General features: G+C 43.7%; 1 protein-coding gene across 1 annotated transcript in view; it reads right to left on the bottom strand.

Annotated features, from left to right (window-relative positions):
* Window positions 1–15571, bottom strand: part of ITGB6 (integrin subunit beta 6) — a 130515-nt gene extending 114944 nt beyond the window's left edge. Inside the window, exon 1 of the mRNA XM_059167209.1 lies at window positions 15363–15571. The gene's annotated coding sequence lies outside the window, so the exon portion shown is untranslated. The remainder of the gene's footprint in view (window positions 1–15362) is intronic.
* Between the last annotated feature and the right edge of the window lie 9964 nt (window positions 15572–25535).

Here is a 25535-nt window from a genome sequence, read left to right as displayed (position 1 = left end):
GACCATCTCGGGGCGCCTGGGTGGCTCAGTGGGTTAAAGCCTCTGCCTTCGGCTCAGGTCATGATCCTAGGGTCCTAGGATCGAGCCCCACAGTGGGCTCTCCGCTCAGCAGGGAACCCTGCTTCCTCCTCTCTCTCTGCCTGCCTCTCTGCCTACTTGTGATCTCTGCCTGTCAAATAAATAAATAAAATCTTTAAAAAAAAAAATACCATCTCATGACAGATGGCAGTCCAAGTTTTTAAGGAAAGTTTTCTCTTATTCACAAAAGACTTTTCTGTGGGCTCACCCAGTACTGCCCGAACCCTGGGTTGCTGACAGGGGCAGAGATGCCTCGTCTGAGCCTTGACTTCTCTTCTTGCTACTTTGTCCTCGAGTGAGGAGGAGAGTCATGGTGAGTGAGAGCGCTGGGGCTAGAAGGGGCTACACCTGGTTAGGAAATGATCTGGCTTATACGAAAGTTAATAATCCTCCCACAGGCTTCTCTTTGAATCTTTTGGTTTGTTCCCTTTCACACTGCTTTCTCTTAAATTTTTTTTTCACCTGAAACTTAGAGACATCCGGATAGCATATTCCTTTAAAAGCCAGTTTAAAAGGTGCCGCTTTTCAATCTTCAGAATGAAGGCTCATCCTGCTCATGCCCAGAAGCACTGTTTGTGGGCCGGCTTGTTCAAGGTGCAGGGACAGAACTCAAAGCCAGCCTTTTGCTGAAGCTTCTGGGCAGAGGAGAAATCCTCAGGGGTCCTGACAAGGAAGTGAGGTCATGGTGAGGTCATCCCATCACAGCCAGCGGGGGAGTTCTGGAGAGTCAGTACCTTGAGGGGAAGAAAGTTTTTTCATCCTTAAGGTTGACTGTATCCAGAAAAACCACCCTGAACATCTCTTTTTCTCCCCACTGAGTTTTCATCTTCTTTTTTCTTTTTCTCCTCCTTTCCTTCTTTCATTTTCTTTCTTTCTTTCCTCTCCCTCCCTCTCTCTCTCTTTTCTCTCTTGGCACGGTGAAACCAGGTGCCCTGAATGCCTGGGCAAAAATGTTTTATTCCTTCTTGTCTCTGTCCCTGCCCCAGGCCATGGCAGCTGCAGGTGACTCACCGTCTGTGTCTAGTTCCTGCAGATTTTAGGCTGGGTTTATTTCTTTAGGAGACCTCCAGCACCGCCCTGGACTTGCCTTAAACAAAAGCTCTCTTCGAGATCTGGGACTCTTTCGACCATTATTTCTGGCACTTAGCACAATGCCGAGCACTTTGTAAGGACTCAAAAAAATATTTATGGAGTGAACTGAAGAAATGAATGAAGGAATGAAGGAATCAACGAAAGAATGGTGTGTTCTACACAGATCCATTATCCGTTGGGGTTCTCCAGAGAAACAGAACCAGTAAGAGGTTTTAGATATGGATATAGACATATAGGTATTTATTTTAAGGAATTAGGCTTGTATGCTTGTGAGGGCTGGCAAACCCCAAATCCACAGGGCAAGCCAGCATCCAGGAAACCCAGGAGGCAGGAGCTGATACTGCAGTCTTGACTTAGAATTTTTTCCTCTGCTGGAAATCTCCAGTTTTGCTCATAGCACCTTCAGTGACTTGATAAGGCCTGCCCACATTATTAAAGGTAATCTCCTTTATTTAAAGTCAACTGATTGTAGATGATAATCTTACATCCAAAATATCTTCACAGCAACACCTAGATTAATGTTTGATTGAATAACTGGGTGCTAACCAAGCCTAACCAAATGACACGGAAATCTAACCATCATATCTTGTGCCAAGTGACATGGAAACAATTACCACCACTGCCACAGAAAACCTGCCACCAAACAAATACAAAAACCCAGTAAAACTGAGTTCAAAACCAATACCCCATTTCTGGCTAGGTGCTAGCAGCTCCCAAATGCTTAAAACACATGCCGTCATGGAGACGACTTTCCAGGAGGAGAGATCATCACAAATGACTTTAACACATGCCATAATCAAGATGTAGATAAAACTTGTTTCCTGCTGTTTAGAGTTGGTAACCTCAAGGTGGTCAGAATGACGTGGTAACCTGAGAGAAAGTCTGATGTCTGCCAAGCTAATATGACAACCTTAGCTGCCCCACAGAGAGAGTTTCAAATACCTCAAATAAATAAATGGGCTGTGAAGCGGCCACAGGTTCTTAATGCCAGCAAATGTCAAAACACCCAGGGCGGTCTGGGTATCTGAGGAAAGGCCTGCCAGGTAGCCACCTCGTTCTGCTGCCCGCAGCTTCTCCTGAATCCTGACCAAACCCCTACAGGCCTCAGCCTGCTCAGCTTTAGAGAGGAAGTCCTCTGAATATGTTCCCCCAGAAATTGATGCCTGGGAAGGCAGGTTAGAGATGTGACTTTGTCTGTTGCCTCATCCATGGTCCATGAGGCTCCTGGGCTAACTTCAGCAACATTTCTATTTCTGGAAGAACAGCATTGCATTCTGTTTCCCTCCCCTTGGCATATGAGCAGATGAAAGGCACCTGTTTACTTCAATAGTGCTGATGGCTTTTCTAGTGTGCATCTTTTCTTTTTCCAACAATATCCATTGTCAAATTAAAGACTGGGCTCAGTATCTTTAGTTGCCAATGCATGGCTAACACCAAGACAGGGTTGTCTGATATACCTCTCGTGTCCAGTGTAGAAAGATACAGATCGCCCAATGAAGTGGCCAGAGCTTTCTTATGGCCAGTCCATGTGGTCAAGGCCAATGGCAAGACTCTTGAGCTGAGTTTGCCCTGGTGTTAAGTCTGCCACGGAATCTTGTGGAAACATAGAAGCAGGACAGCGGTGGCTTTCATGGGTACAGAAAAAGCAGCTGGGTTGCTAAAAGGTCATGTGAAGAGGAAAAATGAAACAAGATAGGATCAGGAGGGAGATAAACCATAAGAGTCTCTTAATCTCACAAAACAAACTGAGGGTTGCTGGGGGGAGGGGTGTATGGAGAGGGTGGTGGGGTGATGGACATTGGGGAGGGTATATGCTCTGGTGAGAGCTGGGAAGTGTGTAAACCTGACGATTCACAAACCTGTACCCCTGGGGCAAATAATACATTATATTAATAAAAATAATTAATTATTATTTTATTATTATTATTAATATTTATTATTTTATTATAAATAATTAATAATAATAATTTTAAAAGACGTCAGTTCCTGATGGGTCAGAAAAGAATTCAAAGACTCCAGCCTGAAGACTCTGGAAGGAAAGCCGCAAAACTGCAAACCTTATCATGGTTCTCAGGAGGGTGAGATTGGTGTGCGCCCTCACTTTTTACTTTGTACACTTCCACATTGCTTCAGTTTGATACAAAGGATGTGTATTACCTTTGTAATTAGGACATTAAAAGCTGAAATTGCTTTGTTTTGTTTTTTAATGAAAACTGTTCAACTCTGGCACAAAGCAGCAGTGGTGGGGGGCAACACAAGAGTACCAACGGATCCTGTTGGCAAATACACTTGACCCCTTGACTCCCATGAAGCACACATTTTGTAAGAGCAGATTCTAGCTGACTTGGATCTTAGGTTTCTGAATGCGGATTTTAAAAGCACGACCTATCCAGGGGAGTCCATGCAGAACAGGGTCGGCCTTCCAGGGTACCCGCATGAGGAAGTCCCACGGCCCTGCCCAAGCCTGAGGGGTGGCGGAGGGCAGTGGTCGTCCAAGTGTGTATTTGCCTACCCAGACGACTCCTGGGACTGACACGCAGTTTAATTAGCATGCGGAGCCGCTGCTGGGGGCGGCTGGAGGGAGTTGGCATCTGCTTTTGCAGAGCGTGATTTCTGCAAATAATTAACCACCAGAACTCTTGATTCTCTCTAATTAATGAAGAGGAAGGCTGGAATCTTCAAAGTCCACGGATGTCATGCTGCCATTGTGTCAGGATTGATCTCCTTTGTTCTAAACCGAAGAGCGTGCCTCTCCTGCCTCTCCTAATTCTTTATAAATTGAATTTTTCTATTACTAGTTGTGACAGCTAAGTAACATGACTTCAAAAATTCACCCGCAGTTCATGCCAGTATTAGAAGCCTGAATAATAATAATTTTTTAAAAAGAACCATAATGGAACAAGCTTTCTGTCTCTGACCGAGAATTAATCATAGTGAGGAGACACCTACTGAAAGGAGGGTCGTTAATTAGCTCTAATGGCTCTTGCTAGGTGGGGTCTGAATTACTGGGGAGCTGCAAACAGGGAAAGAAGAGATTTTTCCTTTTCTCTGTCCATCTCTAGGTGAGGCTGGGATAAAGGTGATGGGGCTTTGCTTCCAGAGGGGCAGGGAGTCCTGAGGGAGCCACAGAGGAGTTCCGTTCTGTCGAGGATACTGATGTATCCTCCAGGAAGCTGGTCAACTCTGAACATCTTGGAGGAAAAGCAATGGGAGTGCTTGTTTTCCAGGCAAAAGGTCCATCTCCGTGACCTTGCCTGAACATATAATGAAATCATAGAGAATGGGATCCGTTTAAATCCTGTCAGATCACTCTACCCCAAAGGGTCCAATGGCCTCATTTCTCTAAAGAAAACAAAGCTTATACATCAGTCTACAGGGTCCTACCTCTCTGGTCACTGTTGCCTCTATGACCTCATTTCCTGTATGTTCCTCCTCATCCGCTCCATTCTAGGCATACTGGTTTCTTTGATGTTCTACTGACACTCCACTTAATGCTCCAACCCCAGGACTTTTGCAATGGCTATTCTGTCTGTCTCTAGCACCACTTTCCAGATACTTTTGGCTTCCTTCTCTTCCTCTAAGACTTTGCTATACTGTCACCAGTTAATGAGGCCAACATTGACCACCCCATTTATATGGGCCCGCTCTCTACCGTCACTTCCCATCCCTCTTACCCTGCTTTATTTTTCTCTCTTACCTCCTAACACACCATGTAATTTCCTTATTTATCATGTTTGTTGAATATTTGCCTCCTCTACCTCCTACTAGAACATAACCTCCAGAAGATCAGAGATTGTTGTCTGTTTTGCTCATCGATGTATTGCCAGCACCTAGAACGGTGCCAGTTCAATAAATATTTGCACAGTGAATGAATCAGTCATCACACTTCACAGTGTTTGCTGGTATGTGTGAAGACTGCATGTGCCCATCCAAGACGATTGCTCAAACATTTTATAAAGGCTGGGGTGTGAGCTGTTCCTTTTTCTTTCTTAAGTGTCTAGATGAAGTGCTGTTATTTCTTCTGGCTGCCAAATGTTAATAATTAAAGCAAACAGTGTGAGCAGAGTTAAATATTACTTGAGCTGTTTCTTTCTATCCCAGTGGCTTCTGATAAAAAACGGTACCGTGGGACTGGCCAAGAATGAGGCAATTATAAAAGGGGGTTGGCTTTTGTCCCCAGAGTCTGTGTTCTTCCTCTTTAAGTCCATAGAGGGTCCTTTTTAAGACTTTAGAGATATTGTGCAGCAGAAATCATGGCGGGGTGAAATGTGTCTGTGGTGAAACTTAACAGTGACCCTACTGAGATGGAAGCATTCATCTGGTGCCCAGAGAAGAGGCAGGTCTGCTGAGGGTATGGGCCAGGGCCAAAGCAGAGAGTTTTAGGCAGGGAGTTACAGTGAATTTTACATGTGTGGATTGTTGCCAAATCTATGGATTGTGTCCAAATCCCCTCGTGCCCTTCCCACTCATGCTTCCCAACAGTGGGGCCATAATAGATTCCTGCTTTAGTGTCTTTCCATTAAAGAATGCTTCCTGATGGGGGGCCTGGGTGGCTCAGTGGGTTAAAGCCTCTGCGTTTGGCTCAGGTCATGATCCCGGGGTCCTGGAATCAAGCCCCGCATCGGGCTCTCTGCTCAGCGGGGAGCCTACTTCCCTTCCTCTCTCTCTGCCTGCCTCTGCCTACTTGTGATCTCTGTCTGTCAAATAAATAAATAAGATCTTAAAAAAAATAAATAAATAAAAAGAATGCCTACGAGTCTTGCTTGTGCCTGGGCCTTACTGGGGATTATGTAAATCTGGAGGAGCTGCAGGGTAGACTGAATAGGGGCAGTAGGAAGTGGATAGATCCAATTATCCACTTATCCAACTATCCATTATCCAACTATCCATGGATAGATCCATGCTCTGCTTAACTTGTGCCTCACATCAATCCAGTCCTCAGTTCAGAGAGTCTGATGTCAGAGGAAAATACAGACTAACGCAGTGAACAAGGCACTAGGCTAGCTGCTGAGTCAGGATGCGTGTAGGCTGTAGCCCTGGTTCTGCAGAGGCCAGGAGAGTGACCGGCCATCCAGTGTCTAACTGAGCCTTCTTAACACTTTACAAAATTCTTTCTCATTTACTCTCCTAAAGAACTCCATCTCTTACTGATGGAGTAAGGCCCAGAAAGGTTAAATTACTTCCCAAAGGACCTTGCCACTGTTATTAAGAGGTAGGACTAGGAAAAACAAGAATTAGAACGACCATTTGATCCAGCACTCACTCCCACTTCTGGGTGCTTATCCAAAGGAAATGAAAATAGGATAGTGAAGAGATACCTGCACTCCCATGTTCGTTGTGGCACTATTCACAATAGCTGAGATGTGGAAACCACCGATCAAAAGATGAATGGATAAAGAAGATGTGGTACACAGACACACCCACATATATATATATATATACACACACAAAAGGATAGTATTTAGCCATGAGGAAGAGGAAGATCCTGCCATTGGTGACAACACAGATGGACATTATGCTAAGTGAGGTAAGTCAGACAGAGAAAGGCAAGTACTGCATGGTTATCATTCAGATGTGGAATTTTATTTTATTTTTTAATTTAAATTCAAGTAATTAACATATATGTATTATTAGTTTCAGACACAGAGGTCTGTGATTCATCAGTCTTGTATAACACCCAGTGCTCATGGCATCACGTGCCCTTCTTAATGCCCATCACCCAGTTCCCCATCCCTCTATCCCGCCCCCCACCCCTGCAGCAACCCTTAGTTTGTTTCCTATAGTGAAAATTCTCTCATGGTTTGTCTCCCTCTCTGGTTTCATCTTGTTTTATTTTTTCCTCTCTTCCCCTGTGATCCTCTGTTTTGTTTTTTAAACTCCACATATGAGTGAGATCATATGATAGTTGTCTTTCTCTGATTGACTTACTTCACTTAGCGCAATATAATCTCTAGTTCCATCACATCTGGAATTTTAAAAAACAAAAGAAGTCAAACTCATGGAAACAGAGAGTAGAAAAGTAGTTGCCAGGGGCTGGAGGATGTGGGAAATAAACAACACCTACCCTATGTTCCTCTTGGAGCTACAAATGGAACTCTTCTTAAGAGTGAAAAAGGATTTTACCACTCCAAAGAGGATTTTTATTAAAGGGCCTCCCCAGTTTAGAGGATGTTCAGAGGTCAGAGCTAAGAACTCAAACTCAGTCCCATGGTAGTACAAGTATGCACTACCGTGTTTTTAAGATGTTTTAAATTCAAATGCCAAGGCTCCATTTAGAGCATCTCTCATAGCCAAGTTTGGCAGTTCTCTGGTTCTAAGTAGCAAAACTGACCTTTCCTCTTAAACTCACATTCTAAATTATTCTGAAGATTCTCCCTCTTAGACTGCCCCCCACAAGCCACCTGAAGCAGGAGGCTCCAGGACACTCTTGCTGATTTACAACTGCAATCTTACTAAAACGGGTGGGAAAAAGCCAGGGCGAGTTTCTGTGAAACTGAATGAGTGGCATGAAATACTGACATCGCTACAGTTTGGCACACGACTGACTGACCAACTGTGGGGCACCCCTCCCTTTCTTATTTCACTGAAATAGGTCATTTGTTAGGAAACTGAGGGAGCCTTGTTCCTCAGCCTGCACTCCCAAAAGATGAAGGGAGAGGGCTGCTGCCCAGGGTCCTTAGCATGTGCCTCCATGTGGTTCCCAAATGCCATCACTGGGTCAACAAGCCTTTCCTTGTGACGTTCCATGGCAGTGGTTTGTCTCTGACTGTGTCTGTGACTGCACTACGCAGAGCCCTTCTGTTTCCTGCCTTCATAGAAAGAATCAAGACTGGGCAGGAGGCACGCAGTAAGCTCCAGCTGTCCCTGCTTAAAATACAATGATTAGATGTGAATCAGCCATTTGGGTTTGCCAAAACAGTGTCTAAATGAAGAAGGGAGTCCTTTCCCCTCATCTTTATTTTCTCCCCAAAACTTGACTCCATGCTATCATTTGGTCAATCAAATATTTTTTGAAAACTTCCCCATCTCATTTTACACTTATAAGCCAAGGGTACAGAAAGAAGCAAAATCTTACAAGTTATTTAAGACTTAGCTTGGAAAATATAGTGAATATTTGTTCATCAAGAGTGGAAAACTCAGAGGACTACAGGGGCCAAGTAGGCAACATGCATGGATGAAGGTTGAAGCTGTTACATGACAGCTCCTTAAGGTATTTTTTTGGACACAGATACATTTTCTTTGTATATTTAATACATAGGAATAGTCTTTTCACTACAAAATCACAGCCCTGTTGGTCTGTCTTTAGTTTTTTACGTTTTTTAAATAGAGACAAAGGTATCTTCTTCGACTCTCCTGTAAGACAACAGTAGGGCAAGTGCCAATTCAAATGGCCACCAAAGGCAGAGTTCAATGTTAAGAAACAATTGGAAAAGCTCCATGGAAGTGGTGGGACTGTGTCCAGATGCATAGCTTGGGGATTATTACCAGGGAGCTGCCACTTACTAAGCACCATGTTGCTCTTTTGCTGAGTGAAAATGAGGTCCCAGAATACATCTTCAAATTCCTCAAAAACACCATTCTTCCCTACACAGGTCATGGAGTATGTTGCTATTTTGGTCCCTTAGATGTCTTTAAGTTTGTTTTGTCCTTCTGTTTCCCCCAAGTGGTTGGGACGCTCCTCCTGAAGGCTGGGGTTTCCCCCATTTTGTCCACTCATAGGTATGGTCTGAGCTCTTCGTACCTGGCTGTTGGGTAATGGTTACTCCATATTGGCATTGGGCTCACCATGACAGAGAGAACACCCTTCCTGTGTCTGGATTATGCAGAGTAATGCACAAATGGATGAGTTTTTATTCTCAAGGAAAGCAGAGGGGTCTCCAAAATCAGATCTAGGCTTCATTCAGGTAATTTTGAAAAGGTCTCTGTAGTCGATTGCAAAATGATCATAAATACCTTTCTTGTGTGCTGGCCTCTTTGGCACTCCTCCCATCAAGAAATCTATTTGACTCTGGGCTTGACTATGTAACTTGTTTTGATCATTGAATATTAGGAAACATAATATAAGTAGAGACTTGAAATCATTGGCATATTGTGGCTTACCAGCTCCTGCTTCCCTGGATCCATGAAAGCACCATAAAAAGAAGCTCAAAGCCCCAGTGACAACTTGTTACCCACCAGTCACCTGAGTGAGGCTCATCCTACATCAACTATCTGGCCTAGATGAGACTGGCAGAAGAACCAACCAGCTGAGGCCAGCCCAAATTTCCAAGTCAAAGAAATGTGAACTAGTGAGTGATCCTTGTTTGAAAAACCAAAAACATGCCTTGCTCTCCAATCCAGTTGAAGAACAGAGTCTGAGTACTGCTATGAATTTACTTCATGCTGAGATATATGACAACTCCACAGTGACATGAGGAAAGTGCCTGTGAGATCACATAATCTCTATGCAAGGCCACTGCACTAGTTTCCTCCTCCTACACACCAAGTCAGCCCTCTGACTGTTTCAATGCCTCTGATAATACCAGTCACCTTTGAAGGTAGCTGCTTCCACCTTAGGTAAGTTTCGACTTTAGAAATGCCTTCTTTACATCGATCCAAAGTGTCTTTCCCATGACTTCAGCCCACTGGTTCCGGTTGCAGCACAAGGAGAATGGAACAAGCCTATCCCTGTACATGAAAGTTCTTCATGTTCTTGAGCATAATGACCACAGCATACCTAGGGATTCTCTGACTTAAACTTCTCTTGTTCCTTCAACAACCTTTTATAAGACACGATTCGAAATTTCTTGACCACCCTATTTGTTGTCTCCCACATGGGCCCCGGTGTGTGCCTCCATGTGACACCCCAAAGTGAGTACAGCTCTCTGCTCTGATCTTACCCCAACACAGTAGAATAGGCATGACTCACTTCCTCACCCCCAGATGGCATCTGGTTTTTCATATGGCCTAGGATCTCATTGAGTTTTGGAGCAGGCTTATAATAATGACTTCTGTTGACTAAAACTCATAAGAGTTGTCATTCAGACTGCTAGGAAATTGTGTCTTTCACACCTTAGGATTAGAAGTAGCCCACAGCCCCAATCTTCAAGATTCTTTAGCAGCTTCCATGTTTTTAAAATATATTCACAAAATTTTTGAATACTCCTTCCTTTAAGGAAGCCTAATTCCCCTCCTTGAGTACAGGGGAACCTAGTGACTTCTTTCTAATAAATAGAATAAAGTGGAAGTGATGGTGGGTGGCTTTAAAGATTAAGTCCTAAGGGAACTGTGACTTCCTTCTTCTCTTGGCTTGCTCTTTCTGAGGGATGTTCCTGCCATGTCTTGAGGATGCCTGTGCAGCCTATTGATAGGCTTTCATGGTGAGGAACCAAAGTCTCCTGCCCACAGCCATGTGAGTGAGCCCAATTCAAAGCAGATCCTCTACTCAAATCAAGGCTTTGCGACTACAGTCCTGACCGACATCCTGACTGAAGCTATATGAAAAACCCTGAGCCAGGAACACCCAGCTAAGCTGCTTCTGCATTTGTGAACTCAAAAAACTCTAAGATAATAAATACTTGTTTAAGCTACTCAGTTTTGGTGTGGTTTGCTATGTAGCAAAAGATAACGAATACATTTTGATTCTGTGGTTGGATATCTTTCTTACCCACACATGCTATTCACATAAGGCGTAAGCATGCCCTTTCTTTGTGTATCAAAATCTACAATTGATACACATTGTAGGTATGACAGAGCCCTTGGAGATACTACTAGAGGCTTTCTTAGATCATCACTGGAACAGCATCCTTAGATATGGAGTTTAGCCAGTTCTTAACATGCCCTGCTGTAAGAGAGAGACAACACCAGGCATTGGTGGGAAGACTTGAATGGAATCTTGATGAATTATAAGAATTCACGCAGTCCCCGAGGGATGGCAGGCGTGAGCATAGTCAGTGCACATAGGCAGATTCCTACATATAGGTCAGATTCAAGGGACAACAGAGAGATCGTTGGACGGCAAGCTCTTGAGAGAAGGGCTGTGCTCATCTCGTTTATTGCCCACGCCACAGCTCCAGCACATAAAGCAAAGCTTAGGAACTTTATTTTAAAATAATAAGATAATGAAAAAATGGAAAGTTTGAAAGACGAAGAGTAAGAGAAGTTTAGATATGGAGCCAGAAGAGTTTAGGAGTCAAGTTTTCAGTTACTAAGGATCAACATCTGCTTGAGTTTTGAGCAGAGCTTAAGGCATGTTGATACTTGGTGTGACAAGCAGGTACAGAGAAGACTGTGGGTCATAAACTGTGACTCCCAAATATCACCTAAGGTAGGCAGAGATTAGTTCAACCTTGGTGCCTCTTGAAGAAGTATTTGTCTTGGGAAGAACTCTGTGGGAGCAGTGGGGGCCAACTAACCTAGAAAGGCAAAAGTAAGAACCATGCTTGTAATTGATCTTGTAGTCAAAGTTACCAGGTTAAGTCTTTATCTAAGCTGAGAATTTGCATGGATGAACAGAGGATAAAGGGATGTAAGTAAGAGAAGAGAAAGCCTAGAGGCATACAATATGCATGAACCATACATGGTGTCTGTCTCAATTTTAATAGCTCCTTTGGTTCCAAAGACTTCCAGAATTGAACTGTGTTCATTGGAGAGCACAGCCCAGCTCAGCTCTAGCACATCCTTGTTCCTGACTGTTTTCCTCTGACATAATTCCCTGGTCCCCAATATTTTTGTAGTTCTTCTCTTGGCACTTTCCTGAAGCACAGGTATGGGTCCCTAGACCACAACTCAGCTGGAAACCTGCTAAATCAAGTTCTGTTTAACAAAGGGCATAGGTAAAGACAGGACTTAAATTAAAATACCCTTTTCTGAATGTGACTGGATGATTTGTTTGTGAGATTTTTATTTTTATTAATACAACAAAATGTATATACTGCTTTAAGTATGGCTGTGGATGTTGGAAACACACACAAAAAATCAATAATATAATATCCTTACATAAAGAGCCTCATAGTCTTATAGAGTCCAAAATCTGTGTGTCTGTGGGGTGTGTGTGTGTGTGTGTTGATACAAGAACCAAGAGTCAACAGTGGCCTATGGAGCATCACAGGTGGAGGGACAAGTGCACACACGTGTGTATGAGCTCAGTGGGGAGCTTTGGGAGAGTGTCAGGGAAAGCACCATCAAAAAGATAATGTTCAAACTGAATCTTGATGGAATAAATATAGAAGATCACTATGGAGATAAGATCCCTAGACAGATCTGAAGACATGGGAGAGCATGATGGGTTTGAGGGAGGGGAGGTATTTATGTGATGAAGGGAGTGATGGAAAGAGGGCATGAAGGGAATGATAAGAGATGAGCCTAGAAAAGGAGGCAGAATGCTAATCTAGAGAGCATCAGATTTATCTGGTAGGTGATGGGAACCAAGGAATGGTTTTAAACAGAAGAGTAACGCACTCCAGGGGCCCCTGGGAGGCTCAGTCGGTTAATCATCCTCCTGAGGCTCAGGTCACCATCCCAGGGTCCTGAGATTGAGTTCCACGTCATCAGGCTTCCCACTGGGGGGCAGTCTGCTTCTCCCTCTCCCTCTGCCCCTCCCTCCTGCTTGTGCTTGCGCACACGCACTCGCATTCTCTCTCTCTGGTATGCTCTCTCTCGAATAAATAAACAAAATCTTATATTAAAAAAAAAAAAGAGTTATGTATTCTGATTTGTAATATTGAAATCTAACCAGTGGTGGAATGTTGGTGAGTTGGAGGCAAGAGATTGGTTGGAAAGTTATTTCAGCAATCTAGGCAAAAGTGGATGAAATGTAGTGACAGTGGACTTGGAGGAGGAGAGCAGGGATTAGAGGCTGGCGGATGATGGCATTAAAGGGGGAAGCTCAGGAAGCCTGAGGGCTTCCTGCTCTGGCACTTGGCTGAAGTGATTTGACCAAGTAGAGTCATATGCATCAGTAAGTTTTGAGTTGTTCAACAAAGATCAGTAAAGGTCACTTTGAATATTAACATTGGTCATACCTAGGAACCCCCTCTGGGGGTTCTGGAAACAGGCAGGATGGTATAAAGGGGAAAAGAGGCCAGTATATCAAGCAGATGATAGTTGAGAATGGTTAAGTATAAAAGTGACTGCCAGCTGCATGAAGGACGATCAAGGGCCTGCTTGTGGGAACTCCAACTGAAAATAGCTCCCTGGGCTGGACTGGCAAACCCATGCACTCCAATGAGGCATGGGTGCCACCTCTGTAAGCAGGCTGGGGAGATCCCCAGATGACCTTGGCCTATAGTTAGCTCTCACATCAGCTGTGGCTGGTTTCCAAAGTTGCAGCAACGGCAGCTGACAGCTTTGGAAGTATATTTTCTTCTCTGTAAAGAAAAAGTGCCCATAAACAGTACATTTCCCAAGAAGATACTCTTCCTGGTTTGATTAAGGGCTTCTATGGCAGAATATATGCAGTGTTTCCATAAAGCTATTTAAAAAAACTCATAACTTTTCTCTTAAGGCAAAACTCCTTGAACCTCTTGGGTAACTTAGAAGAACCAAAGCGTCAATGTTCTATTCTTGGAACGTATGTCAAAGAAATGACTGCTTGCATGCCTTAGTTCTTTAGAGATTCTTTCCCCCTTCTGATTATCACAATAAAAATGAATTAGAATATAAGAGTTCAAAGGCAGAGAAGGAATGTAACCCTGACAGATTAGAAGTCAATACCGGCTTTGGGGAGCGGAGGTTGGAATACAGGAATTTAAGTTTGAGACTCTCTGATTAAAAAAATCCTGGGGTGCCTGGGTTTCTCAGTGGGTGAAGCTTCTCCCTTCAGCTCAGGTCATGATCCTAGGATCCTGGGATCGAGCTCCGCATTGGGCTCTCTGCTCAGTGGAGAGCCTGCTTCCCCCACTGTCTCTGCCCACCTCTCCGCCTATTTGTGATGTCTTCCTCTGTAAAATAACTAAATAAAAAAAATCCTTGCAGTCACTCAGTGTTCACATCAAAACATCTGGTGGTAAGTGTGTTTTTGTGTATGATAACTGGGGAAAATATTGAGAAATTGCAATAATGTTTTTTGTGTAAAAATGGAGCTTTAGTTCTTGTTCTTCATCCAGAAAACACTAGAGGGCGTAAGTCAGATAGAGGAAAAGGCCACCTCGGAATGCACAGGAACGAAGAGACTGAGAAGGAGGGTATTTCTGCATTTCCCCAAGGACAGAATTTCACTTAGGTACACACTAATCTTTATATTGTGACCAAGTGACTTTATGTTTGAAACCCAGTGCTAAAAAACTTTAACTATGATCTGCTGAGCCTATTCAGAATCCAAAACAGTAAAGGAAAACCATTACTTTCTGATCAGAATCTGTATTCTGTCCATTTTAGGCATGTTGACAGCCAATATGATAGAACTCTGTGAGTCTTTAATTTTAGAGGATGCATTCTTTGGATGGATAACGGTTCAAAGATATTGGATTTTTTTTTTTTTTTATAGCACTGATAGTCATACTTCCAGTGCTCAAAGTGAATAGTAATGATACCAGGCATTTTCAGATACTTATAGGAATAAAATGAGCTCTTTATAAATATCCTAGACTGGCAGCGCTCCCCTTTTCATTTTTTCCATAGTTCTCATGAATTAGGTCTACATAAAACATCATTTTATCATCTAGTAACACTGAAGTTAACTGACCTAATGTCACGCACATTTCGATGAGAACTGATAATTCTTCTTGTTTAAATTCCCAGTTCTATATTTCCTTTGTGACCTCTTGAAAATGCCAAAAGACTTAGTGAAGGCCAGAGTCAAACTGCCCATTATTCAGAGAATTAACAAATTAATCACTATAACCAGAAACATGTACCTTAAAAAGCTGCTTAAGACACTATTCAACTAATGTTAAAATATTTTCCTTAATGATGAATTAATAACTCCATGAAATACTGCCCTTAAACCATAGCAGATTTTTGAAGTACAGCTGTGAAAAGTGTGTGTGAATTCAAATGTAAGAAAAATCACAAGAAAGCATGCTCAATTAATAAGGAAACACCCTTTTACAAACCGGGGGTCAGCCTCACCTGGACGTTAATACCTAGGGGCTAGAAGTAGTGTTAGGAACTTCCTAAGGCAGCATCTGTCGGAAACGATCGATTACACGGACAAGGAAAACTTAGCTCCCAAGTTTGGGTTTGCGTTGTTAGTCATGCATTATACTACTTACCTCTCAGGGCAGACCTTTAATTTCAGAAAGTGCTGAGATGCATTACTGCACCCGTTATCAAGTCTTTGGCAGAAATACCATTTATCCTTGTGGTAATGAACAGATTTAGAACATTCTGGTGTCACCATTCCTGAAAAAGCACGTTCATTTGAATATTTCTTCCACAAACATAGTGAAATATTTCATGGAGGCACATTGGTGTAGTCTACTATGGAGAGATATTGTTGGTGAATGACAGAATGTCTGGTTGATTTACATGAAACCCCAAGTGCTCGTATGAGAATAGGTTAGGTTTAGATTGACGAGCAAATGTGTAACCAGACTTCTGGCTGACAAATGGTAGAACTATGCCAGCATGTTCGCTGCTCTGGAGAGAGACCAAAAGTAAGGCGGGGTTGGGAGGGGGGCTGGCGGGGATCAAGTTCATTCCCCAAAGGACATTCAAACCTAATGGATGGCAGGGTGGCTGGGACATGAAACACATATAGATTTTAATACTCCAAAATAGTAAAGGGCAAGTTCGGAGCTGAGCTGGCATCCAAACCAACGAGCAAACTCCTATCAGATTTTCCTGTAGCGTGTGTGTTGTTTATATTTATATTCCTTCAGAAGGATCCTGGTGCTTTCAAGATAAGTCTATCTTATTGGCAGCTCTGGTTTCAAGCCGCCAACCTCTAAAAATGGCTTGTTTGGAGAAACTAGAAAATGAAAATAAAAACTGATGAGATTAGTATTAAAGATGGTGCCAAACACTAAACCATCCAGATTGGATTGGATTTGTTCCTGTTGGGCACAGCTGAGAAGCAACACCCCTACCGCTTTTGTGAAGTAGGGTGGAGTGTTTGGACCACACTCTTCCTCGGAGGCTGAGGCCAAAATTGGGGGGCTGTGGGTTGGCCTTCAAGGAGGTCATATGACTGTATTGCGAGGTGCCACTCACAGAGCTGGCGTGAGAGGCCAGACCCCCCCCCCCCCCCGCTCAGGACTGGAGATGCATTACCTCACTACATTCTTACCCCCGCACTCTGGGGTGGGCCGATGGCTTCGCTCTCAAGATTTGCTGGCTTGCCCAAGGTCACACGCTAGTAAGTGACAGGGTTAGGATTTAAACCTCAGTCTGTCTCCAAAGCACTTTGTGTTGTGCCACACTGTGCGGTGTGGGTGGAGGTCTGGCGGCTTTCAAGCCATGTGGCATTTGAGTGATATGGAAACAAGATCGACAGAGAGCCGCGAGACCGGGTTCTGAACCCCGACTCTACCGTTTACTGCCTATTTGATCTCAGAAAGATTCCTGAAGTCTCTGAGCTCTCTTCTTGTCTATAAAGAATGTGTGTCTTGTGTATGGTGGATGATTAGAAGATTTACAAACCACCTTTCATTTCTAACGTTTATGATCCCAAGGAACCTTCGAGGAGCTTTTAATTCAGCCTGCTCATTAAGTAAACTCATCTGTGAGGAGACACAGTTGCCTCTTTTGGATGCTTTATTCTATTTCTGTAAATTAAGGAGGTTTTAATAATTGTTTCCCCCTCCTTATGTATAATTCGCTATGACACACTGACAGGTTTTCTCTGAAAACTGCCACCTACCATTAAAGTGTACCGTCCGTTCCTTGTTTGGCTTGTACCCATTCTCCCGTTGATGAAAATGCATGCTTTGGCCTCCCTGCCACGGGCATTCATCCCCGGCTGCTCTGCTGCTGGGCTCAGCATTCTTGAGAATCAAATGACATGGGCCGGGCTGTATGTAGGGAGCAACTTTGGAAAATTCCTTTGATGTTGCGCCTTATGATACTTCAGTGGCTAAATCCAAGCTCTCGTTATTTGACCAAGTGCCAAATGTACTAGTTCCTGAGTGTCTATGATCTTACAGATAGCTGAATGGAAAAATAAGAAGAAACCACTGGGAAAAATATTTCAAAACTATTTCACAAGGCTAATTAAGGTAAAGCTTTGATCAATTGGAAAGTTAGTTGAGCAGAGTGTTAATTAGTTAATTAGGAGCTAAGGTAGAGCACTTAAAAAATATACTTAGTATGTCCTGAGTGTCATCTATGTATAAGGTATTAGGAATGCAAAGAGGGTCGAAAGTTCATATAGTCCTGTCCAAAGCAACTTCTGGCTTCCTTCTACCCATTACTGTTGATGATTTTGCTCTTTTCCCTTCTGGCTCTTTTTAATGCTTTTGTTTTTTTCTGACAAGGATGTGATCATACAGAATGCATGCCTTGAGTCCATTGTTTAATTCATTTATCATAGTAAGAACTTACTCTAAGCATCATCTAAGCCTGTAATGGTATGCTTAAACATTCCTTTATTTGCTTAAAATTTAGGTTGTTTTCCGTGACAGGAAATCTTGTAAAGAAGATGTTTATACAAAGAAGTTGCCCTTCATCATCATCATTACTAGTATTATTTTTTGTATTTCTTAGGACAAATTCTCGTATGTGGAATTATTGGATCAAAGAAGACAATTTTACGTACTCATTTAAATATTGCATCTAAATAATGCAATGTGCACTGTGGATGCCTTCCATGGGAATTATACCAACACATCTTTGCGCTACCATTGTTTGACTCTCCGTTTCTCCCCACTGCCTCCATCCTTATTGGGATTTTGATTATTTGTTTACATTTTTTCCTTCTAAAACAGGCAAAATACTTTTGAACCAAAAAACAAATTTAACACCCATTATCTACTGAATTCACACAATAACCTTACAAGGTCAAGATTAAGTGACTTGCCCAAGTTTGTACAACTATTATCAGAGCTAGGACGTGACCTTGCTTCTTGAATCCAGGCGGGTGTGCTGCACTCTTCCACAGCTGCCCCTAAAAGCCAGGAGGGTCTAGGCGAGTGAGCCTCCAGCATAAGCCTGGAGAGGCTGCGTGGGGTACGTATAGAGGTGGAAGTGAACAGGACTGTCCAAATGGCTTTGTTCCTTTAAAAGTTGAACCTTTCCTCAAACTCAGTGAATTTTTGGTTAATTGACACATGCTGTTTCTCACTCCCACAGGCACATTACAAAGTTGTTTGTTTGCTTGTTTGTTTTAAAGAGGAATGTTATTTAGTGGCAACTGAGTGTTGGAGAGTTTTAACTAAACTCAGATATACACGAGTAACTTCAGTGGAAGTTGTTCACGCATATCTGAAGCAGAATGTGGACTTTTGACTTTAGTCTAATAAACACAAGGAAATTCATACTTAAAATTCCACTCTCAGCTCTCCAGCCAAGATGGGAATTGCCCTGGTGACAGAACAGGACAGACAAGCCTGCCACAAGGCCCAATAACCTGTTGGCATTATACCGGAGAGTAGGCGAGCCTCAGTAAACCAAGCCCTCACCTTCATTTGTCAAAAAGCCAAACGGATCAAAGTGTGTGCTTACAGTGAAAAGTTGAGTTTTGCTGGAATGTACTATGTGAACAAATGGCAAGTGCCTCCCGGTCGGAGGGGGTGTGGATGCCCCTGGTATCCATTTGGAAGGTCGTCATGGAAAAATGACTTGCAATCATGCAGCCATCTTATTCTTTGCAGGGGTGGAAAGCAGGAAACCCCAGGATGGAGGTCCCAGGATGGAGTACAACAGTGATGTCCACCAGTGTTGGCCTCCCAGTGTGTGACTTGGGCCAAGGAGTTTGTGATTCCTTTCAGCTGGAGGTTCTTGAGATTTAGAAGGTCTCCTGTAAACTAAGGAGGCTGAATAATGGAGTTTAACAAAACTCAGATAGGTTCACCTTACCTAGATGACAAATCCCATTAACAGCTGCTCACACCACCGTTTAATGGACATTAAGGACAAAACAACAAATCCCCAATACTTATTTCACACAGATATGACTCTGAATATGGATAGTAGAAAGGATGTCTTGTTAACATCACTGAGCAGCTCCGTTTAGATAATTGCAGAGAAGGCTGGATTTTTCAAGCATTCAGATAATTTCCTCTAGAACCTTCTGTAGGGAGATGAAACTGTTTTGGGGCATCTTTCAGTGCTGAGAAGTGGATTTGGATTCAGCCCTGGCCAGGAGGTGGAGCCGGGGAGGGGCTGACCTTGCCTGTTGCTTTTGGAAGGCTTTCTTTTAGGTTTTTACTACTGGGCCTCCCACGACATTCCAAATATTTCCAAAACTCTCTGAGAGGCAAGGCTCAACCAAATGAATGGACTGTCCTAGCTCACATGGAAAGCTGTAGGCACTGGCTGTCCTTCCCTCACACATTCTTTCCTATTTCCCCCCTTCGTTTTCTTGAAAATGGTTCCAACCAAACAGAATTGTGAATCTGGAGTTCTAAGATTCTGGGTCCACTGGTGTGTTTTTGTTGTTGTTGTTTGTTTGTTTGTTTGTTTGTTTTTGTTTTTCTCCAGCCCCTTATACTTTCATGCTAAGTGGTCTCCAAGCTTTCTGGATGGTTCGCCAGAATCAGTAAAAGATTTTAAGCAGACACTCCCAAGACTTGTTATTTTTTCATGAATATACATGTAGTATTGAAGTAATACGTTAGTTAAAAACACACAAAGAGAAAATTTTAAAAGATGAAACAATATTAAGTTCGGTGTTTTCTTCCTGGTATTAAAAAAAAAAAAAACCTTTTTGCTTTACTACACTATTCATGTCATCTGCTCATTTCATATTTACATGTGACGGAGCTGAGTATATGTCACTTGAAAAGGTTGGTGATAAGGATTCAGAAGTCTGAGTCTAAGCGAAGTGTATTTTAATCCCCAGTTTTAGTGACTTTCACGGCTAAGACAACCTCCAAAGATAATGCAAGAAGCACACTGTCGTCGGTAATTACTTCATCAGTGACTCGGGTTTTTGGCCCCATACACCAGCTAATGCAAAGGTTCTGTTGAAAATTTACCAATAAATTTCCAACTTCCTTAGCATCAATCAACTGCTCTTATTCTCTAATCCAAAGTGCTTCTTATTGACCAAACCCAGAGAAAGTCAGAAGGCAAGGGAGCCTAGTTGACACACATTTTTATAAATAGATACATTATAAATTAGAGGGATAGATATGGTTGAAGCCCTCTGAAATTATCCATTTGAATGATTTTTAAATAATTTAGAAAAATCCCACTTCCCAATATTAAATATGTGTACATACCAGAATTTTCTCACAGAGGAAGCACTATTTTCAGAAACAAACTTAGACAGTGGCTGAAACAATTATCAATGTCCATTTGCTAAGTAGTCTCTCCACAGCATGGACTTCTCAAACAGCTGCTTTCTTCCTCACTGGTACAATGTCAGCTTTACCTGGGTTGCCCAGACTTGGAGTCTTTCTTTTTGGCGAGGCTCACCACAGTGTTGCATCTTCCAACAGCTTCCTGTCATCATAGATTTCAATTTTTTTTTTTTTTTTTTAACAAAGTACAGTGGCAGAGGGTCCATCTCACCCTCACCCAGTGCCTCGTGAACTGCTCTGGTGTGTTTTGAGGAGGTAGGATTACACAGTAGGAACAACTGAGGCAAACTGTGAGAGAGACAAGAGATGGGTCAAGGCTCCTGTGAGTAACTCCTGGGGCACGCTGATGAGGTAGCTGAAGAGAGTTTAATGAAGGTGGGTAGCAAAGGGAAACCAGTGGGGCAGTGAGAGCAGGGAGACCTTCCTTCCTTCCCCCAGGCTTGGGATCTTGGGGACAGAGCGGTGACCCAAGCCTAGGGAGAGAACTGCGTTTCTAGAAGCAGGAGTGTGGTCTGCCCCTGCGATTTTGGTAGAGGGACTGTAGTAAGTTAGCTCAGAATGCCCTAACAAAGTACCGGGACTGGCTGGCTGTTACAACAGAAATTTATTTTGTCACAGTTCTAGAGGCTGAAAGTCCAAGCGAGCTCAAGGTGCTGGCAGGGCTGGTTTCTTCTGAAGCTGCTCTCTTTAGCTTGTAAATGACCATCTTCTCCCTGTGTCTTTGCATAGCTTTCGCTTTATGCGTGTGGGTTTGTGTTCAAATTTCTTCTTATGACAACACCAATCACATTGGATTAGGGCCCACCCAATGACCTCATTTTAACTTAATTACCTCTTTAAAAGCCCTGTCTCCAAATGCAGACACATGCTGAGGTACCAGGACATATTATTCAACATACGAATTATGGGGGGAGGGAAGAGATACAATTCAACCCATGACAGGGACCAAGCCAACCTGTGGCCCACGCGGAGGAAGCCGGGGCAATAAGCTTCCCTGGATCTTCCCTCCAGTCCAGCAGCTCTCTGCTGGGACTTGGCATTGGCCAAACCCAAAGGAAGCCAGAGGCCAGGGATCCTGCTTGATGCTGCCCCCTCCCCCCAAGGTCAGTCTTCTAGGACCTCGAGAGTTAAAAAGAACAAATTGGAGGAAAAAAGAGAGAACACCCAGCTCACCAAGTCACTGTGCTGAGCTTAGAAAACAGAAATGTCATTGACCCCATAGGGTTATAAATAATTTAACATGGAAGGAAAGAAGTCATGGTGAGATGAGCCATGAGGATAGCACCGGAATGCTAGTTTCAGAGAACTGCTGAGATGAGGCTTGGCTTTGTGGCAACAATGAATGTCTTGCACAGCACTTACCCCTGTGAGAATTAGAAAAAGACATCTCCTGTGGGTGGTCAAATGAGAGAAAGGTGGCATCCATGGAATAAGCAATCCTTTCAGTGCATAGCAAACAGCAACTCTTATAGCCCCTGGGGACAGAGGAGGTACCCTCCCCAGCCAAACACACCCTGCATGACCCTGTGCAGTGACCCGGGCTCAGGGTCATCCTGGTCAACACGCCCTCAGTCCCTTTGTCCCAGACCCTCACACAGACAACTGGAAGGATACACGTTGATTTGTGTCCACTCTAGTCTTCAAACTCTCAGCCCCTCGAGTTCCACATGGAAAAAATCTTTAAGCTATGGCAAAATTCACATCTGTCACTGGCCATTTCAGGACATCAATCAAGCCCCTTTTGCCAGCGTCTCTGGTTGATCCGAACTATTTGTGGGTCTCTCGCCTGAAGGGAGTAATGAGTGTTCTTGTAGACAATTGTTCCTTGTTAGCATCTCTTGGTAAACTGCATTTTAAGAGTCTGGAATTATTAGCAAACATGAGATTTGAGTAGAACCTGGATTTTTACCTGTCAGACAGACAGACTGTGGGTTATGGTGAGAACAACTCTGGGGGAGTACATTCCTGTGGTCACTGTGGAGCTGTCTGGTTGTTCTGATGATTTTCTGGCAGGTGGCGGTATAGAGTCCTAAGACCAGTACACACGGAGTTCTAAGACGGGGTACCTCCTCTGTCCCCAGGGGCTATAGAGTTGCTGTTTGGGTAAGTGGCCGGCTTGGTACCCTGTGTGTGAGGGACTTTGCTAGGCTCGGGAGTGGGGCTGGGAAAAGGAAGGACCCAAAGAAGATGAAGACACGGTCCCAACTTCTCCATACAGCCAGGAGGAGGACATACGGCTACCCCTTCAGCTTCAGCATCAGAATAATGTCCAGACATACCATCCATCTGCCCCACCCTCTCAAGTTCTGTCAGTGAATGAGGAGTGGAGGGTCGGAAGAATTTCCACATCCCTCCCAGGTGGTGGTAACATCAGGCTACTTGCAGGGATTCGTTGGGCTTGAGGGGCCGAGCCTGTGAGAGACCCATGCTCCCTGAGGTCAGGCCAGGAGTGGAGGCTACTACTGGGCCTGGGTGGGGGGGAGCCAGTGGGACTGGGTAGATGGGGGAGATGTGGGTGCCACCCAAGAGTAGCCTAGTGAGTCCCCCAGTGGCAATGGTTGTCTGTGGAAGCCACTACATCCAAGGCATCCAGCTTTGCTGGCAAAGCCCAGTTCCTTCTTTTCAGTAGAAAGAAGGGAAGCTCTTTTTCAGCGTTCACCATGAGAAGCCATTTATCCTACTCATACCCTTGTCCCAGCACCCACCCTGCCTGTGAAGACTGGACCCCCTCAGCTGTGGCTCCTCACCCCGATTTCTGATCTTTCCCAGTACTCACCCACTGACCCTCTGGGCTTTTACTACTGGCTTTCACGTTAGCTTTGTTAGTTTGTTTTTATTTATTTTTTTGAAATCTTAGAGGTCTTTGTAAGAAAGTTATTTCATCTGATCCTAGGGTCTGTGATTACCACTTTGAAAATATTTTGGCATTATCTTGTAAAACCGAAGCTAGGCATACCCGTGATCTAGCAGTTTCACTCCTGAGCATAGACCCTGCAGAAATCCATGCACGAATGTGCCAAGTGACAGGTGCGAGCATTTCTGTCATAGGGCATTGACACTAGGCCAAGAATTGGAAAGGGCTCCCATGTCTATCAGAAATAAAATGGACACACTTTGGTATGTTCATGCAATGGAATACACACCATACCGATGTATTACAGCTGTGCAAAAACACATGATGAAATCTGAAAGATATAATATTGAGTGAAAGAAGCAAGACACAACAAAATAGCTAATGCACAATGCCATTTACATGAGGTTCAAATACAGGCAAAGCCCAACTGTGGGTTTTAGGGATGCCTATTTGGGTAGCAGAAACCTGAAGCAAAGCAAGGCGGGGAATCCTCTGTAGTGTGTGTAGTGTTACTTGCTGAGTGGGAAGAGGGGTTCATGGCTGTGAAAAGTCACTGGGGAGAGGGTGTCCGAGAGGAGCCTCATATTTTATTTCTCAATTTGGGTGGAAGTCACAGGGACCCAATCTGCCTAATTAGTCTCAGGAAGATTAGATACTGGGTTGACTCTTGAAGGATAAATAGAGTTATCCACGTGGAGGAGGATATTCTAGAAGTCAGACAAAAAGGGGCAAAGGTGTAGGGTATAGTTTTCTGAGATTTTAAAGATCAAGATGGGGTGTGGCTGGAGGGGGAAATGAGGTCTTGGGGAGCAAGGCATTCATCATGGCAGGCTGGTGCAGGATTTTAAGCAGGGGACGAAGTTACAAGAGCAGGGCTGGCAACAGGGGCACATGCAACAAAGAGGTCATTCGGATAAAGATTGGGCTTTGGGAGGGCCATGCCAGGCAATGGATTCTATTATCTTCTTTTCTCTCCCGGACTCATGAAAGTCTAATAAAGACGGAGGGGCGACTTCAGACTGAAGGAAAGTGAAGACACGACCCCTAACTGCAACATTATGATTTTGAACCAGATCTTTTGATTACAAAGACGTTGCTTGGATAGCTGGTCCTGTCTTCGTGTTATTTTCTTCCTTGTGGTGGTTGTATTGTGGTCATGTAGGAGAATGTCCTTGTTTGTAGAGGACAGTGGACCCTGGGTTGGTAAGCTGCTCTCCAACAAATCAGGCTAAAGCTTCTTTGTAGTGTACTCACAACTTTTGTGTTTTACAATTAAAAAAAAAATTAATAAATGAATGGGATGGTACAACCATTTGGGGGAAAATGGGAAAACTATAAGGGGGAACACAAAATTCCCACTAATTGAGGAAAAAACATGAAAAATTTTGTGTTTATGGTGGGTCATAAAGGGCTGTGCCTCAACATCCCTGAAATTCCTTATGCACTCTCCTCATCTCTCAGGGGTCATCTAAGAGAAGAATAGAGAAACATTATTTTTAAAGATTTTTATTTATTTATTTGACAGAGGGAGACACAGTAAGAGAGAGAGAGAACACAAGCAGTGGTAACGGGAGAGGGAGCACGCTTTGCATCCAGCAGGGAGGTCGATGTGGGGCTTGATCCTAGGACCCTGGGATCATGACCTGAGCTGAAGGCAGACCCTTAACCCACTGAGCCACCCAGGCGCCCCACATTGTTATTTTTGAGGGTCCTCAGAAAGCTGCAGTATTAGGTAATGGAAGGTGCCATGATTCTCCCTCCCAAGTCACAGGCCTTGCCAGAGGACTGAGTACAGCCCAGTGACTTAGAATCCTCGCTGCTGCTTCAGGTTAAACGAAAGAAACCTGGCAGGGCGGTGGGGATCACTAGAAGCTCTCAGTAAGCCGTAGGACAACCAGCTTGCATCGTTTTCTATCTGAGGGGCTGAATGTGGAAGTGAAAGGAGCAACTGGAATGTTTGTGTTGTCACAAGACATTCTGAACTTCGGAATCCGAGCAGTGGGCGTGGTGGGAGGGAAGAAGTACACAAGAACATTTGAGAGGAGACTTAACTGAGAATGTTTATTACAAGTTTACAGCCTTCCAGAGTCACTTTCATGGAATGGTGCTTTGATATACTGTTCTTGGCT

Source organism: Mustela lutreola, chromosome 3, assembly GCF_030435805.1.
Source record: "Mustela lutreola isolate mMusLut2 chromosome 3, mMusLut2.pri, whole genome shotgun sequence".
In the NCBI taxonomy this organism is placed as follows: domain Eukaryota; kingdom Metazoa; phylum Chordata; class Mammalia; order Carnivora; family Mustelidae; genus Mustela; species Mustela lutreola.
This window is presented reverse-complemented; position numbering and strand designations above follow the sequence as displayed.